Source organism: Leptopilina boulardi, unplaced genomic scaffold (genome assembly GCF_019393585.1).
Source record: "Leptopilina boulardi isolate dan_hultmark-lab unplaced genomic scaffold, ZJU_Lbou_2.1 LbouV2_249, whole genome shotgun sequence".
Lineage (NCBI taxonomy): Eukaryota > Metazoa > Arthropoda > Insecta > Hymenoptera > Figitidae > Leptopilina > Leptopilina boulardi.
Genome location: NW_026137806.1, coordinates 1,304,948 through 1,324,522, shown reverse-complemented (window position 1 = coordinate 1,324,522; position 19,575 = coordinate 1,304,948). Strand labels below are relative to the sequence as shown.

Sequence of the window (19,575 nt, the reverse complement as noted above, 5' to 3'; positions counted from 1 at the left end):
ATAGATGCGATTCTTGATTTTGCAATAATTTTTTTTAGTTTGCCATTTGGAAGTGTACATTACTATGTCACGTGACCTTGATTATATCACGAATGTAAATAGAGAAGAATAATAATTTGCATATAAAGTTAAAAAATAATATTTTTTTCATTTCATTTTCACCCAGAAAAATGATTTATTTGTATCAAATAAAATATATTTGAGTTAAATAAATGTATATTTGTCTTAGAGTCTACTAATTTATTTATTTGACGTAAATAAAAATTTTATTTGTCAGAAATAAATTTTTCTTTGGCTCAAATAAATTTTTTATTTTAATGAAATAAAATATATTTGCAACAAATAAATGAGTTAGTAGGCTCGGAGACGCAAATATACCATTTCTCTGAGTGTAAGGACCAAATACAAAAAGACCATTAAGTACTTACGATTAAATTTTAGTTTATATATGTGAGAAAATATGCTGACTTTAAATTTTTGCAAATAAAAAATTATAATTTAATCATTTTTTTTTAAATTATGAATTATTTCGGTAAAGAATTTAAGATTTATTTATTTATTGTTTTTTTTTTTTTTTTTTTTTTGATGAATATTTATGAGTATTGTCAGATTTAAATATTATTTATAATATATCGTGTCGAGAGAAAAGAGATTCGATAAAGCGCATAACATGATCGTGCATTGACCAAAGCAGCTGGAGAACTGCCGGCAAACGTGACGCGGTCTTATTGGCTTACGTCATCATTGGCGGAGGAAGAAGGCATATACACTAGGAACTTCTCTCACCGACCCCATACCACACATCCATAAATGACATTCTAGAGAGATGCAGCGGCAACTGATTTGCGATTCACTGTAATTACACTACATTTACGGATGATTAAAGGGTCTTTACATGCCGCAAACTGCTGTCTTTGTTTCTTCATCAATAATCTCAAATTGATTATATATGAAAAATGGCACAAAAAAAAAAAAAAAAACACATTTCCCGGTTATTGTTTACACTTCTCTGAATTAGAGAAAGTTAGTGACATGAAAAAAAAAAAAATATATATATATATATAAGTGAAATAGAAATTCAATTGAATATTGTGTATTAAATTTTATATACACCGAAAAAATGAAACACGCTCTCTAATATTTTGAATTAGTAAAAATGTTCACTAATTTTGAATTAGTGACACACTTTTTGCATTAGAATTAAATTTTACTAATTTTTAGTTACTCTCTAAATCTGAATTAGTAAAAATGTTTACTAATTTTGAATTAGTGACTCACTTTTTGCTTCTGAATTAGTAAAATTTTACTAATTATTAGTAACTTTTACTAACAATTAGTAAAATTTTACTAATTTAGAAGCAAAAAGTGAGTCACTAATTCAAATTAGTAAACATTTTTACTAATTCAGATTTAGAGAGTAGAGTTATTAATAATTAGTAAAATTTTACTAATTCAAATAAGCAAAAAGTGAGTCACTAATTCAAATTAGTAATTATTTTTTACTAATTCAGAATATTACACTGAAAAAAAAATTTATTTGATTCAAATATCGGTGTATTTGGTTATTATGAAATAAATATTTATACTTGGATCAAATATATAATATTTGAATCAAATATTTCAGTATTTAAAGCAAATACCATTTATTTGATCCAAATAAGAAATATTTGATTCAAGTAAATATTTATTTGATATAATAACCAAATACACCGCGGTATTTGAATCAAATAAATTTTTTTTTCAATGTAGAGAGCGAAGAATATATTCTTAAATTAGAATTTCGGTGTTTAATAATATTTGTTACTGTTATTTATATAAATAATTATTGTAACAATTATTATATTATATTTGTGGTTAAATTATTACCATAAATGCATATTAAATTCTAAAATGAAAATCAAGCGCATGGAACTTTGAATTTTTGACAGTCATTAAGAGCATTTGAACCTTCATGACGTCACAAATCATGGCGCATGACACGCAAACTTCTCAGGTATGTGAAAAGCACAATTTTGAATATTTTTTAAAAAAACCTTTTGGAAAATGTTCAGAATAACATAGACTCTGTCTGTTATGTGCGGAAAATTCAAAATTTTGCGTTTAAGACGTTTTTTAAACAATGCCTACATATAAGCAATTCGTGTATTTTCCCTTACTTGTGACAACCAACTTAAACATTGTTTAAAAAACGTTTTATACGCAAAATTTTGAATTTTTCGCACATAACAGACATAGTCAATGTTTCTCTGAACATTTTCCAAAAGGTTTTTTTAAAAAATATTCAAAATTGTGTTTTTCACATACCTGAGAAGTTTGCGTGTCATGCGCCATGATTTGTGACTTAAACATTGTTCAAAAAACGTCTTAAACGCAAAATTTTGAATTTTCCGCACATAACAGACAGAGTCTATGTTATTCTGAACATTTTCCAAAAGGTTTTTTTAAAAAATATTCAAAATTGTGCTTTTCACATACCTGAGAAGTTTGCGTGTCATGCGCCATGATTTGTGACGTCACGAAGGTTCAAATGCTCTTAAACGTTATTACTGCAAATTAATTAAATTCTAGTTATCTATTTGAATATTTAAATGATATATATATAGTAATTTTAATTAACATCAAATGAATTTTGTAATTTATTTATACTTAATTATTTCATTCTATTTCCCTATTAAACAACGTGTATTTATTATTATTAAAGAAAAATTTATATTTCACTATAGATCAATTGCAAAAAATTATTTCTATATATTAAATTTAATGCAATTATTTAAATTAAGCAATCGTTTTAAACTTGATTAAATAAATAATAATGAATTTTTACTTTCATTATCTATTTAAATAATAATTTTATTAATTAAATTCTATTTGGTGAATTAAATGAACTTTTTTTAAAACTAATTCATTTTCTTATTATTATATTATTCATTATTTATTATTTATTATTTATTATTTATTATTTATTCTTTATTATTTATTATTTATTATTGTTATCATGATAATTTATTATCTAATTATTTCGCTACTATGTCCCATATTTATAATAAATTATGGAATTTAATTTAAATAAATTTTTAAAAAAACATTTCCAGAGCGAGAATCGAACTCGCGTCAATGGATTAAAAGTCGTGTACCTTATCCGCTTAGCTAAAGTAATAATTAAATATATATATAATTTTCAGTCATTTATTTAGAAAGTTTATTTTGTTATTACTACACAATTTCCTTTGCTAATCAAATAAATAGTCAAATTAACCAAACAAAAAAAAAAAAAAAAAAATTGATATGACGAAATAAAGACGTCTACACTTCTTGTTAGTTTAATTTTCTTTTTGAAAATTTTCTCGAGTTTAGTGCAAGAGAGAAATGTTTTTGCATTTTATATATATATATATATATATATTTGTATGTGTGTGTGTGTTTTCTATTCAACAAAATTCTCAGAGGAACAGTTTTACTGTCAAGAGTTTAAAACTTTGACATGCACGTGAAAAGAGTGACTACTGTTGCTGAAAGTTTTCTCTCTCATGTACCAGCATTTGTGTATTATAATTTTTTTTTTTTTTTTTTTTTTTTTTTTTACTTCTCTTATTTATATCTCTCATGCAAAAATTAGTTATTTGGAAGAAACTTTATTTTTCCATTTTTTAAATCACATATTTTTTTTTAAGTATCGAGAGTAAAAATGATAATTTTCTAAATATTCTGATGTTTAAATAATATTTGAAATTATACTTTATAGCGCGAGCTGTTATATACCTATTAGATAAATTTTTTTGTAACAATTTATTTATAATTTACAACAGTAGGTGTCTCCACTCATTATAAAGTAGCGTGTTAAATATATGTTCTTTTAATCAGATCAGGGATCGTTAGTGCCTAGTTTCTACCCACGTTTTCTCAGTGTAGTTCAGGTCATTGAACTATCTTTATAAATTGATGTTGCTTCATATATAAATTGTACATATTTTGAAATTACATTTAATAACGACAATGCAGTTTCATTTTTATATTATTTTATACATGTTAGTTTTCGTACTACTTTTATCTCCTGATAAGAATTACAATATATAGTAATAATAATAATAATAATAATAATAATAATAATAATAATAATAATAATAATAATAATAATAATAATAATAATAATAATAATAATAATAATAATAATAATAATAATAATAATAATAATAATAATAATAATAATAATAATAATAATAATAATTTTTTTTTTTTTTTTTTTTTTTTTTTTTTTTTTTTTTTTTTTTTTTTATTAGGAGGAAGCGGAAAAAATGCTTTTACGCACGCTGTGTAGGACTCAAGATAACCATGGTTCTTTCCAGGCAACTAATACCCACTAAAAACCACAGAGAAAGTCCTTAGCTTTTTCTCTGAAAACCCCCTATTTCCTCGCCTACCAAAAACTCCCGGTATCGCTTTCGCATTTCATCAGGAGTTTGGCAAAATGGCGGTGTTTAGCCGAGCTTCGGCTTCTTCTTTTTTCTTTTCTACCAGCCTGGGTTTATAATCTTTTTTATTTTATTCGTCAGTATATAAAATTAAATAAATAAAACAAAACAACATATATATATATATTTTACATATCTTGATCTTCGAGTTTTTTCGTTGTTAGAATTTCATGGACGTATGTGTCGACACTGTTCCAATTATTTTCTGTCTTAAGCATTAAATCTATAATTGTTTCAACTGAGAGAAGTTCTCCTAGTTGAAGTTCTAATTTCCTTCTGATTTCCGCCCATCTATTGCACTCGAAAAACGTGTGTCTTACATTATCAGTCGTGTTTAGGCAGTATATGCAGTCTCCGATTTCGATTTTTGCCATTTTATGCAGATAGTGTCGGAAATATCCGTGTCCTGTCAAAAATTGCGTTAGATAATAATTTACTTCGCCGTGTTTTCTATTATGCCAAGAGTCCAATCGTTTGATAAGTTTTGCAGTCCATCTGCCTTTTTTGCTATTATCCCATCTTTCTTGCCAGGAATCTAAAGTTGAATTTCGAACTTCCTTTTTTAGTTCTTCTTTATGTATCTCCATTTTTCTTGTATATAGCTGCCTGCGTTCTTTCATTAATAGATCAATCGGGATAACTCCTGCTATAACTAATGCAGCATCCGATGATACCGTTCTGTAACAGCAAGCTATTCTTAGAGCACCATTTATTTGTACGTCAGCTATGGGTTTTTTCGATATCTCCGTCTTTAGGGCATCTGAAGTAATTTCAGCTCCGTACAGCATAATAGATTGAGCTACAGAGAGTAGAGTTCTCCTCTTACTTGATTTCGGCCCATTTACATTTGGCATTAGTCTGCACAAATTTGTCGTAACTGCCGCGGCTTTATCTGCTGCGCTTCTTATTTGTTCTGCAAAGGAAAGCTTTGTATCGATCTTAATTCCCAGGTATTTTATTGCACTTTTTGCTTGTATGGTCTCATTTCCGATTTTGATCGGGATAAGTGTGTCGATTCTTCTCGTTGTGATGATTGTCACCTCCGATTTTTGTAGTGCAAGACTTAAAGAGTGCTTCTCCATCCATATACTTATACGCTTCATTACTAAGTTTAAAGTTAGTTGTGCGTTTTCTATGTTTTTGTCTAAAATTAGCACTACCACATCATCAGCGTATCCGATTATCGTTGTATTCTCTGGTAATTCAAGACGTAGGATGCTGTCGTAGGATGCATTCCATAGTTCCGGTCCCAAGACCGATCCTTGAGCAGCGCCAGCCGTTAGTTTTTTCCTTTGCGGACCTTCGGTAGTGTCGTAGACTAGGATCCTATCTTTTAGGTAATCCTGAATCATGCGCATAAGATATTGGGGAATATGGAAATCTTGTTCCAAGGCCTTTATCATATCATTCCAATTTGCAGAGTTAAATGCATTTTTAACGTCCAATGTGACGAGTAGGGCTGTTGGTCGTGAGTAGTGGTTTCCTTGGCGTGTAGAATTTGCCAATTGTATAACTTTCTGAACAGCGTCGATTGTTGAGATTCCTTTTCTGAAACCAAACTGATTTTTTGAAAGGTCACCAGCTGCTTTAATTGCGTTTTGTAGTCGTGGTTTTATTAGTTTTTCCAACAATTTCCCTGACGTATCCAGCATGCATAGTGGTCTGTATGCTGATGGGTCAGTTGGATCTCCCTTTCCTTTACTTATTAGAACTAAACGCTGAATCTTCCACCGTTTTGGGAAAATACCTTCCATAAGACACTTGTTGTACATATTTAATAAAAACTTTGGTTGTGCTTTTGCTACTATTTTCAAAACCTCTATTGGTATACCGTCAGGGCCAGGTGATTTCCTTGGTTCCATTGTTTTGATTGCATCCGCTAATTCTTTTTCACTGAATAATTCTATTTCTTCCATTATATCTCCTCTCGGGTAGTCATGTACCTGGTGCGCCGGAAAGAGGGTATCTACAATATGTGTCATTTCCTGAGAGCATTTTACTTCTTGACCTCCATGTCTTCTTAGTTTATTCGTCACCACTTTATATCCTAAGCCCCAAGGATTTGCATCCACTTCCTTTATAAGAGTTTTCCAGCATTTTAGTTTGCTACTCTTTATAGCTTTTCCTAGTTGCTTTTTAGCAACTTTATATTCCACTGTTCTGCAGAGAAATTCCTCAAGGTTCTTCTTCTTGATTCGTTGTGCCTTCCTTCGTAACCGGAGACATTTCTTTCTAAGGTCTGCGATTTCTTGACTCCACCAATACATTTCCTTCTTATTATTCCTTGGCCTCTTTCTTGGTATAGCCAAGTTACAGGCTGACTTTAATAACTTTATGCTAGAGTTTACTAAAGTTTCTGCCTTGCAGTTGCGCGCAATTTCCATGTCTATCGCGTATGCACCCAGAGTGATGACTGACACAAGACATTCGGAGTTTATCTTTTCGATATTCCATTTAGACGTTTTCCGCGGTTTGTCATCCATTCCTTCTCTTCGGTTACAGATTTGGAAGGTTATGTATTGATGGTCACTTGCTGTGAAGTCCTCAATCACTGTCCATCCCTTAACCTGCTTTGCCATATTCCCAGTTGAAAAGGATATATCTGGTATTGTTTGTCTGTTTCCCGCTCGTCTGAAGGTTGGTGTTTTTCCTTTATTAAGAACCACTAAGTCTAATCTTGCTGTCATCTCGATGATACGTTTTCCTCTTGCATCCCTATAAGTCATTCCCCACTCCAGGGCCTTGGCATTAAAGTCTCCGGCTATAATTATATTTCCCCTCATCTTTCTTATAGCATCTTCAAGATCTGTTAGTTTGTTTTCAAAATTAGCTATCGGCTCATTTGGGGTAAAATAACAGCTAATGATTGTAAGCGTGTCACTTCTTACCCAGACGAAGCCGTTTCCAATTCCATGGTTTATAATTCTGAAGGAAGCAGGATTTGTTATCCATATTGCTGAAGTACCTAAATTATCTGAGAACCAGTTTGGAGATTTTTCATTTTGGTATTGTTCGCTTAGGATTATTAAATCTATCTTTTTTTCTAAGCTTAGTTGCCCTAGAATCTCTCTTGCAGTTTTACTTCTGTGATTATTTGCTTGCATTATGTTAAGCATTTTTGGTCTCGTCTTGCTTTTTCGAGTTCTTGTACAAAAACTTTACAGTTTCCAGAACCTGCAATATGTTTGAGTTCCTTTTCGTCTTTTTCTGCACAAAGAAAGCACTTTATTTCTTCATTGCATTCCACTGCTTTATGATCCTTTTGTCCACATTTATAGCAAATATCTTTCCTATCTGTGCCTTTGCATTCGCTTGCGAAATGACCATATCCCAAGCACTTGAAACAACGCTTTACAACAGCTCGTTTCCTAATGCGGCAGTAAACCCATCCAACTTTGATTCGTGCAGTTTCCAATATTTCGTTTGCTGCCCGTTCATTCACCTCCACTATTGCTAAAACGAGTTCTCTTCTGTTTGGTTTAGTTAATCTAACCCTCGCATCCCCAGTTTCTTCCTTTACTTGTTTCTTTAACGCGTCAATGACTTCTTCCTCCGTTGTTAGAGAATCCAAGTCTCTTATCTCTAGAGTTGTCCTTGGTACTCTGGTTTGTACTATTCCTATATCTCCTACAGCGTTTGTAAGGGCCTTTGTGAATTCTTCATTTATACATGTGTCCTTGGCTAATTCCAGGAGCATGCTTCCCGTCTTTGTTTGTCGAATAGTTTTAATCTCCGTATTCGTTTCTTCTGGTTTGACTTTTTGTCGAATTTGGGTTAGGATTTCAGCGTATGATTTACCTTCCGAGGGTTTTATAATCATTGCTTGCGTTCTATTCCTCATAGGCTTCTTTATAGTTTGATTTCCCTCAGGAGTGTTATCCCTTTCTCTTGTCAGACGATCAGGATCTTTTTTCTTTTTTTTCTCTGGTACTTTGCTCCATCTCGGGCTCGCTATGCCATCCTTCGCTTTCTTCCCAGAGTAATTTGACACTGAGTTTTCTAAAGGGCTGTTAGCTGATCTTTTATGCTTCCTATTTTGGGGGGTTTCTTCACCTTTGTTGAGTGATACTTCTTCTTTTCTATAGGCGTTTGGACGGACAATTTCATGTTCTGTCTTAATAACTCCCAAGTATGTTTTTAGGGCTGGTATTCCATTTTTTATGTCCATATTGACATTTTTTTGTTTTTGGATGGCATTGTCCATCGAAGATAAAATTTCTATCATTTTTGTCAAAGCTTCAGCTATCACAGAGTTTGATTCCTCCAGTCTTTTAGTATCCACAATCATCTTCTCGCTTGTAGCTTTATATGCCTTCGCAGCCAAGTGGTCCACTGTTAAGGCACTGCAGTAGCTTTTTAATGGCGAACCGGAGCCTGCTTGCTCGCGCCGATTCACTTCTGCTAGGGGATCCGAACTCCCTTGCAGCGTAGCATTTTTACTTAAGGTTTCTTTTCTATCCATATTGTATTTATTTTCGGGGTTCCTTCCCTTAGGTCCTAGACCAGGCTTGCATATAAGTATGTGATATGTAAATGAAAGTGTTGTGAAAAAACCCCGCAATGTACTGCCCCGCGTGGCAGGGTGCGCGGTGGTTTATGAGTGTGTGAAAGTGTATTTGTGTGGGACTTCTATGCGTGTGTAGGAGTGTGTTACAGTGTAGATGTTCATGTATGTATTTTGGGTTGTATCTTGGTCAGGCTGGGAGTGCGGGAGCCTCGCGGACCCGCGAAACTCATCGTCGAATATACGTCTCCGATCCAGGTCGGAAGACTCATTTATTAATGAGCCCAACGCTCCGGGTCAGAGGACGTCCCACCCTCCTACAAAGACGAGTACCACCCTCATTCTAGGAAGAGCCCGAATTAAGCGGGATACCCTCACAAAGGCCCCACCCTCGAAGGAAAGCGAGAAAAAACGCTTCAGAGTACGCAGGTAACGGACCCCCTCACTCCCAGACCCTAAGCCACTCCACCTCGACACGGTCCACCAACCCCTAGGAGTGGATAATAATAATAATAATAATAATAATAATAATAATAATAATAATAATAATAATAATAATAATAATAAAGATTATAAAATTTATAATAACTAATAATGTAATTTATTATTTCAGTGATTTTGAATTAGAAAATAAAATATTTGCATATGTAATTAAGCATCTGTAATGAACGAGTCTGTAGCATTCAAATTTTACGAGGAGGGTTTTTCTTTCCTTCTTTTTTTATGTGGGTTATTTTAAACAGATCCATTGCTGGCTGGGGGGGGGGCGATCCTTATGGCTATTCTACTCATAAAATACGGTTACGAGGATTCGGGTCGTAAACTGAGTTACACTCGCATTATGCGACAATTTTTTATGGGTTTAATCAATGCTTTACCCTTTTTTCTGTTCACTTTTGTCTAAAGAGGATAATTAACGGTCCAATGCACAAAGCCATTTTATAAGCTAAGACTTAGAGAGAGAGAGAGAGAGAGAGAGAGAGAGAGAGAGAGAGAGAGAGAGAGAGAGAGAGAGAGAGAGAGAGAGAGAGAGAGAGAGAGAGAGAGAGAGAGAGAGAGAGAGAGAGAGAGAGAGAGAGAGAGAGAGAGAGAGAGAGAGAGAGAGAGAGAGAGAGAGAGAGAGAGAGAGAGAGAGAGAGAGAGAGAGAGAGAGAGAGAGAGAGAGAGAGAGAGAGAGAGAGAGAGAGAGAGAGAGAGAGAGAGAGAGAGAGAGAGAGACTTGTTACTTAAAAAAACAAAAATTATTATTTTTTTATATAATATTAGCAAAACTATTATAATATTTATCATTATGTTGATTTGTTTTAAATTAAATTTTTTTTGAAGAAAATTGAGCTAGATAACTATATAGATATGTATATGGTAAATAACAAATGGAAATTCCTTAATTGTATGCTAAATGGATATGGAAACTTGTGTACATTACGAACCAAAGGGAGAGAAGTAAGTTGTCGCATTCTATTTGATATATACATGGCGGGAGTCAACTTTGTAATTAACGATCTTGTAATGACAACACTGCGTGCATTGTTGGCTGAAGACTTCAGCGCACTCAACTCTTCAATTAGTAGTAAAGAGTTACTTCACTTCAGTGTTTGTTTTTCCGTAAAGCTTTAAGTGCTTTTGCTTCTGATAACATTTGATACTATGAATGTATTATTATTATTATTATTATTATTATTGTAACAATCATTTAAAATTTATATATGTATATAATATAACTAGGAGGGCAAGATCCCCTGCGTGCTAACTCCAATTATTTTCCATTTGAATGATTAATTTTTTAAAGACTTTCAGGTATTAAAATTATTAAAATTTTACCTAAATTTTAAGGTTATGCTCGTATATTTTCACTCCGTGAACATACGTGACTTTAGCCAATTGTCTATTTTCACGCCGCAAAATGACGTGACTTTAGCCAATTGTCTATTTTCACGCAGCAAATTGACGTGACTCTACCCAATTGTCTATTTTAACGTTTTAAATTGACGTGACTTTATCAGTTTGTTTATTTTACCCGCCGTAAATTAACGTAACTTTAGCCAATTGTCTATTTTCACGCCGCAAATTGACGTGACTTTAGCCAAATGTCTTTTTTAACGTCGTAAATTGACGTGACTTTAGCCAATTGTCTATTTTCACATTGTAAATTGACGTGACTTTAGCAGTTTGTTTATTCTACCCGCCGTAAATTGACGTGACTTTAGCCAATTGTCTATTTTCCCATCATCAAATGACGTAACTTTACCCAAATGTCTATTTTCCATTATTATACCAACTTTAGGTACTAAATTGTCATTTGGTTCTATTTTGATACTTAAAAAATCGGTACTATTTTAGTACTTTTTTTTACAGTGTTACGTTTGTGGTAAATGCTATTTGAAATTTATCGCCTAAAGGTTATGTTTTATTATAACCTAAAATCTATATTGTACTTACCTAATGTCAAAATTTAGGTTTTAGGTTGATATAAATATAATATAATATATAATAAAAACAAAATTTTATATTTAACTAGAAGTAATTTATTTGAATGTATATAAACAATCATATATCTTTAAGTGTCTCATATTTTCTGATATATATATATATATATATATATATATATATATATATATATATATATATATATATATATATATATATATTCAAAATAAATGCATATGTTACAAGAGGGATAATATTTGCTCGAAATTTTCAACATAAAGTATAATTTGGACACCACAAATTGCACCAAAGTTCATTGTTGCCTGCAGTAGAGTTTACCGCACAACTGCAGTTGACTTTGTTACTTTGTAGAATGTACTGGATGCTCATAATAGCTTCACATAGGCGATATATATATATATATATTTTTTTTACTAAACAATTTTTTTTTTTGTCTTTATTCGACTTTTTTGAAATGATAATTTTTTTTAAATTAATGATTCAAAAAAAAAAAAATGATACAATAAGAATATCACAGAAAATTAAAAGGCTTTAAAATAAGCTGCAACGCTTCTTATTTTAACACTGTTTTCTTGAAAGTATCAATTTGATACCAAATTGGATCAAATTGTGTTTTGATCCAAATATTGGGATCAATTCGTTGCAATTTGATACTTTCAAAATAACAGTGAATCCATTTTGGTATTAAAATAAGCAAAATTGGATTAAAATAAGAAGCGTTGCAGCTTATTTTAATTTTCTGTGATAAGATCCAAAAAAAAAAAATTGAAGAATAACATTTTGCTATGAAAAAAAAACCAATGATCTCGATATATATATTTTTTTTAATGTTTTACTTGGTATATAAAAGTTGAGAGTTATGAACCAAAATATGGTTTATTTTAGAGTCTAAAAAAAAAAAAAAGTATATATTATATTGTGATGTGCACTCGAGCATTTTATATCTCATATAGCTTCCAGGCTTCTGGAGATTTTCATCGATGATACATTCTTTCTTGTGTGCTGGATAAGAGCTTATATTGCTCTTTATAGGGATTTATTTGCCTTCCATTATGTGAGGAAATACAACTGGTCAAGATATAGACGTAAACGCAAAATGGGGTTATGATGATCTATATAGACAATTTATTTTTGCTATATATTACTCTCATTGTGCTCGCATATTATTATTTTCAAAACTTTTTTTTTTTTCAACTGTATATTCAATTACAATTGAAAATTATTCTCTAAATATCATTTTTATTGAAAATTGATATAAATTTTAATTTTTTTAATGAAAAATTTATTTGAAGTATGGATTGTATATATGTGTGGAGAAAATAGATTTCTTTTTTTTTTTTGAATTCAAATAAAAAGTGGAAAAATTTGAATACCATCAGTTTTAATTAAAAATTTACAGTATTAAAGAATTTTCCCTTGATGTAAAAGTGCGTATTGGCATTTCCGTAATTTATAGCATCAGATTTGTTTTCTTTCATCTTTTTGAATTATTACGAACATAAAAATACGATTGGCGTAGAGGATATAAGAAAATTTTTTTATGTCTCATCGTAGCTTGACTTTTTATTTAGCACTGCTCTGTAGAATTCTTATGAGGTTTTTACAAAGTAAAATTGTATTTTTTTTTTTTTAAAGGAGTCGTTATATCTTCTTTAGAATGTGTTTTTTTAAATAATTTTTTAAAATGATTTTTTATAAGTATATATGTGACGCGCACTGAAGAAAGAGAAGAAGCAAAGAAATTATAAGTTGTTTACGATTAAAAGTCCCTTTTATTTATGTAAAATCAAAATTTTTTATTGAATACAGATGTAAAGAAAACTTAAATATATATCAATCGTAGTAATCCTTTTTGTGTATTTTCATAACCTATAATTTTTTTGCTAGGTCCCTTTCTTCAGTGTACGTCACGTATATGTATATATATATATATATATATATATATATATCAATCCCTAATAACACAAGATATCTTGGGATATATTTATAATATGCCGCAGATATCCTAGGGATGTCTTATGGATATCAAAAGGATCTCTTAAGGATATCCAAAAAATCGGCGGTTTGGATATCCTTTGGATATCCCATAGATATCTGAGGATATCCACAGGATATCTTCTGGATATCTCTATAGACTTTCATAAATGTCCATAAATATCCCACGGACATCCTGAGGATATCCCATGGATATCCTGCGATATAATATCCAATATATATTTTGTGGATGTCTTAGGGATATCCTGTGGATATCCTATGGATGTCCTGTTGATGTCCCACAGACCGGCGGTTTGGATATCCTAGGTATATCCTATGGTTATCCCAAGATATCCTGGGGACCATTCTAGGATATCGACCATTGATATGGATATCCTATGGATATCCTAGGGATATCCTTTTGTTATGAGGGATAGAATTTTAATACAGAAATAGAAACTTTTTATCTAAATAGAAAACTTTTATTTAAATATATTATTATTATTATTATATTATTCAAATTGATATTAAATATAATTGAAACTGTATTGTTTATCTAATATGAAATAGCATTGGATTTATTATGGAACAAATGGAAGCTTTTAACAGTTTAGTACTTATAGAGAATTAGGCATTATTATACCATACAATATATATATATATATATATATATATATATATATATATATATATATATATATATATGTATATATATTAGAGGAAATTTTGAGATAAACTATGTACATATGTTAAAACTTTCCATCCGACTATAGAAGTTAAACTTGACGAAAATGAACGTTTCGCACTTGCTTGACCACTGTCGAATATCCTGCGGATTTTCCATGAGTGACCACTCAACTTTGGAAATGCTCCTTACGAAAGCAATAACATTCATTCTGGCGCCTTGTGCACATATTCCCACACATGTTTACTTCTAGTTTCATACAAAATGTTTACACACTCAAGTGTTATACTTGTGCAGGATATGCGATTTACATGAAATATATATTTGAAATTTTATTCAAAAACCGATTTGTATTTAAATAAAAGAAAATAATAATAATTTATAATATAAATATTTTAATTATGTACACAAGGAATTTGATGTATCTCGACTTTGTTATATTTATATATTGAAGTACCTTAAGCTAAAAGGTCATAATGAATCCTAAATAATAATTTCACTCAGTTGTAAATTATTATTGACCTGTTTAGACGTGAAATAAATTTTATATTTTTATTTTAAATAAATACATAAATTCGAGTGGCTCGCATTTTGTGAACGAAAATTAAATGTGTTTAAAACTTCTTTTCTTTTATTTCAAAACAAAAAAAAAAAAAAAAATTATTTCGGGAGTGTTCGAAAAATTCTTTAAATCGCGATCGCTTAATTTTTTTTAAAAAAAAGTATTTTATGTTAATTTCAACTTTTTAATTTTAATCGTATTTATAATTTCGGAAGTGTTCGAAAAATTTCTAAAACCGCGATTGCATTTTTTTTAAAAAAGAAGTTTTTTGTTTTTTAATTTTGAAAATTTCGGGAGTGTTCGAAAAAAAATTTTTGAATCGTGTGTGTGTTTCCATCAGATGTTATCGTTCAAAATATATGGTATCTACATCGATTACAAGGTTAGATATAGATTTTATTTATATTATTTTACGTATCATTATTCATTATTACAAGGTAATACATGATATTACGCTTCCCAGATAGCACGTACGCTTGCCGCAAAGCTTCGAATATCACACCTAACCCAAGCTTGCATGATAAGCTTGCCGCAAGCTTCGAATATCGCACTTAACCCAAGCTTGCATGATAAGCTTGCCGAAAGATTGCAGTGTAAGATTACTGCAAGATTGCACAATAATATTGTCGCAAGATTGCTCAGTAAGCTTGTCGCAAGTTTGGTGCAAGATTGCCAAATAACCTTGCCAATCAGAACAGAAGGTTGCAGTAAACTTGCAGCAAGCTTACCATGCAAGCTTGCTCGGCAACCTTGCACCAACCTTGCACCAACCTTGCCGTGCAAGCTTGTGATAATATTCTTGCAGTAACCTTACACTGCTATCTTTCGGTAAGCTTACCATGCAAGCTTGTGATAATCTTACTGTGCAATCTTGCAGTAACCTTACACTGCAATCTTTCGGTAAGCTTACCATGCAAGCTTGTGATAATCTTACTGTGCAATCTTGCAGTAACCTTACACTGCAATCTTTCGGTAAGCTTACCATGCAAGCTTGTGATAATCTTACTGTGCAATCTTGCAGTAACCTTACACTGTAATCTTTCGGCAAGCTTACCATGCAAGCTTGGGTTAGGTGGGACATTTCAAGCTTACCGCAAGGTTACTGCAAGCTTACGTGCTGTTTGGGTTAGTAGACGGGTTTACTACACGTGAGTAAATTCCCTCTCGTTTTGTAATATAGAAAATCGGTTTTAGGAGAAACGAGGTAAAAATAAATAATCCCACCTCTGTCACCCCATAAATTTTAGATGACTGTTTATTAGGATATAATTTTAAACAATGGTTTATAATATAATAATTATCGTAAATTTTTGGTAATTACTTTCATTAAAGGAGAATATTATATAGTTCTGCATGCTAATAGTATGTTATTAGTATGCAAAAATATACGCAGTTTATTCATAGCTCTATTTATATGAATTCTTATGCAATATATATATATATATATATATATAAAGAGAGAGAGAGAGAGAGAGAGAGAAAGAGAACATTCACAAATGGTAATTTAGTCTTCACACACAATTGTATCAAGAAGTCTTGAAAGGGTGCTATTCGGAAGTTTAGTATAGCAAGCGGGGTAGAGACATTTCCGCGGGCGATAAATTTTTCATGTAAATCTTGTGCAATACAATGCTGCAACGACATAGTGGTTTTTGTGGCATTGCACACACATATATATATCCTTATTCTATATGGGAGATGTGTACTCATGTACGTATCCGCATTTACAAGGGACTCGGCACGCCGGAAACTCGTGAATGTGGTTTTGAGCCTAGGTATAACGTCCGGACCAAGTGTCTTTCGATGGAATTTGCAGCATCTGCTTTCTCTCGTATAGCAGACAAAGAGAGAGAGAAAGAGAAACATAGATAAAGAGTTAAAGGTTAAACAGAATCTTTTGCGTGGGTAATCTTCACTAACCTGGCGAAATTTGCTTGGAGAGCTTATATATGTATATATTTCTAAAAGATAAATTACAATATGAACGGGAAAAATATGCGTGAACATAATTTTTATCCTCTATATATATTGTTAATTAGAGACTAAAAGATTTATTATACATACAAGAATTTTATCTCTTTTCATAATATATATATATAGAAACTAATTGATTTATTCCCATAAAGAAAATTATTATTATTATTATATTGGAATAAGAAATAATTAAAAATTAATTAGCTTTTTTTATTATCATATTTAAAAATAATTTTAACATTTATTTTCTTTAATAATTTCGATATAGAAAGTTTGTTTTTTTTTATGTTTTTTATATACGAAAGGCTAAAGAAATTTTTTTTTTTTTAAACAATTGATGCTCTTTTTAAATCCCATAATAGTTTCTAATTTGATTTTCCTATAATAGTCGACTTAAAAAGGCGTTACTGCAATTTTTACCCCTTATACTTTTATATATAGCGTTGAAATCAGAAAAGTTTTTTTTTTATGTCCACACAACTTTACTGAAAAGAAAGTAAAGTATAAAATAACTTTTGAAACTGTTTTCTTTCAAGAGCATATAAAGAAAATATTTTTTTTTTTATTAAAAGGAAAAAAAAGTTTAACTTGTAATTTTATTATTGATCAGTGGTTTTATTTTATACGCAATAATAGTAATAAATAATAATAATAATGATAATAATAATAATAATAATAATAACAAATAATAATAATAATAATAATAATAATAATAATAATAATAATAATAATAATAATAATAATAATAATAATAATAATAATAATAATAATAATAATAATAATAATAATAATAATAATAATAATAATAATAATAATAATAATAATAATAATAATAATAATAATAATAATAATAATAATAATAATAATAATAATAATAATAATAATAATAATAATAATAATAATAATAATAATAATAATAATAATAATAATAATAATAATAATAATAATAATAATAATAATAATAATAATAATAATAATAATAATAATAATAATAATAATAATAATAATAATAATAATAATAATAATAATAATAATAATAATAATAATAATAATAATAATAATAATAATAATAATAATAATAATAATAATAATAATAATAATAATAATAATAATAATAATAATAATAATAATAATAATAATAATAATAATAATAATAATAATAATAATAATAATAATAATAATAATAATAATAATAATAATAATAATAATAATAATAATAATAATAATAATAATAATAATAATAATAATAATAATAATAATAATAATAATAATAATAATAATAATAATAATAATAATAATAATAATAATAATAATAATAATAATAATAATAATAATAATAATAATAATAATAATAATATAGTAATAATAATAAGAAGAGTTGGATTTTTACCGTGATTATAAAACAGTGAAACTGTGTAACAAAAACAAAAACTTTTTTTTGTATAGCTTTTTTTTTTTTTTTGAAAAAAAAATGAAAAAGAATTATATTGTGCGACTTTCTATGACTTCTCTCTCACGCATTTTCACTATGGAATAAAATATCCAAAGTACACTTTTGAAAGCTCTTTTAGGATTAGCGAACCATAAATGGCGGGTTAGTACAACGGCGAGCTTTAGTGACACTCTTGAGAAATTCCTTCTAGTTCATCGTTCGTACGAAACGTTATTGCATGCGTTCCAAACGTACCATTGCCGTTGCATATATATATAATATTCTCGACGTGAACCTGAAAGCAGATTTTATTGGAATTCATTGACTCTAATGTCTCTGGAACTTTAATGAATCTTCAATTATTAATAATCATTTACATCTATATAATGCATATTTCACTCTAATTTTACAACATTCTTGATATGCATAAGATTTAATTATATTTATATAATATAATAGATTTCTCGTTAAATTATCGTAGAATTATTTTTTATATCAATATATTTATAGTTTAAAATTTATAAATTGTATAAAAAAAATCAATTTTCATTCTATGATAATTGTATAGTGAAAATCTACTTTACCGACACAATATAGATTGGAAACTCGTAGGAAAAAATTGATGCATAACTTTTTTAATTAACTAAATGTTTTATTATTTAAAAAAAACAGTTATGTTAACAGTTGCTATGATAACGATTCCCAGATAGGACGTAAGCTTGCAGCAACCTTGCGGCAAGCTTGCCGCGAAATATTGCCAATCATGCACGGCAAACTTGGAGCAAACTTCAAATGTCCCACTTGACCGAAGCTTGCATGGTAAGCTTACCAAAATATTGCAGTGTAAGATTACTGCAAGATTGCACAATAAGATTATGGCAAGCTTGGTGCAAGGTTGCTCAATAACCTTACCTTTTTTTTTAATGTTTCGTCTAATTTATATATTTTTATTATATAAATTAAACGAAACATTTTTTTTTTAATATTTTAGTTTTAAAGTAAGGTTATTTGGCAATCTTGCACCAACCTTGCTACAAGATTACCGTGCAAGCTTACTGAGAAATCTTGCGATAATCTTATTGTGCAATCTTGCAGTAACTTTACACCGCAATTTTGCAGTAATTTTACCCGTATCAAAAATTAACTACTGGGGCAATACAGCGTCAGTACTACCAGTGGTGGCGCGATATTGGTACCAGTACCACGCCAGTAGTGAACTCTGGTAATTTTTGGTAGGAACATTGTAAGCTTACCATGCAAACTTGAGTCAGGTGGGACATTTGAAGCTTGCGGCAAGTTTGGCGTGCAAGGTTGGCAATATTGCGCGGCAAGCTTGCCGCAAGGTTGCTGCAAGCTTACGTGCTATCTGGGTTGTCATGGAAACGATTGCTATGGTAACTGTTACCATAACAATCGTACTAGTGTATATATACGACGGACGGACAGACTCCAAAACAAAACTGTAAGGCTTTCGTGCCTGGGTCACGAAACTCTAAAAAGTACCAAAAAAAATGACTAGTATTACAA

General features: G+C 30.0%; 1 protein-coding gene across 3 annotated transcripts in view; it reads left to right on the top strand.

Moving 5' to 3' along the window:
• The window catches only part of LOC127280752 (prolyl 4-hydroxylase subunit alpha-1), a 157,688-nt gene that overhangs the window by 9,238 nt on the left and 128,875 nt on the right, over positions 1-19,575 (top strand). The gene's annotated exons all lie outside the window — the stretch shown is intronic.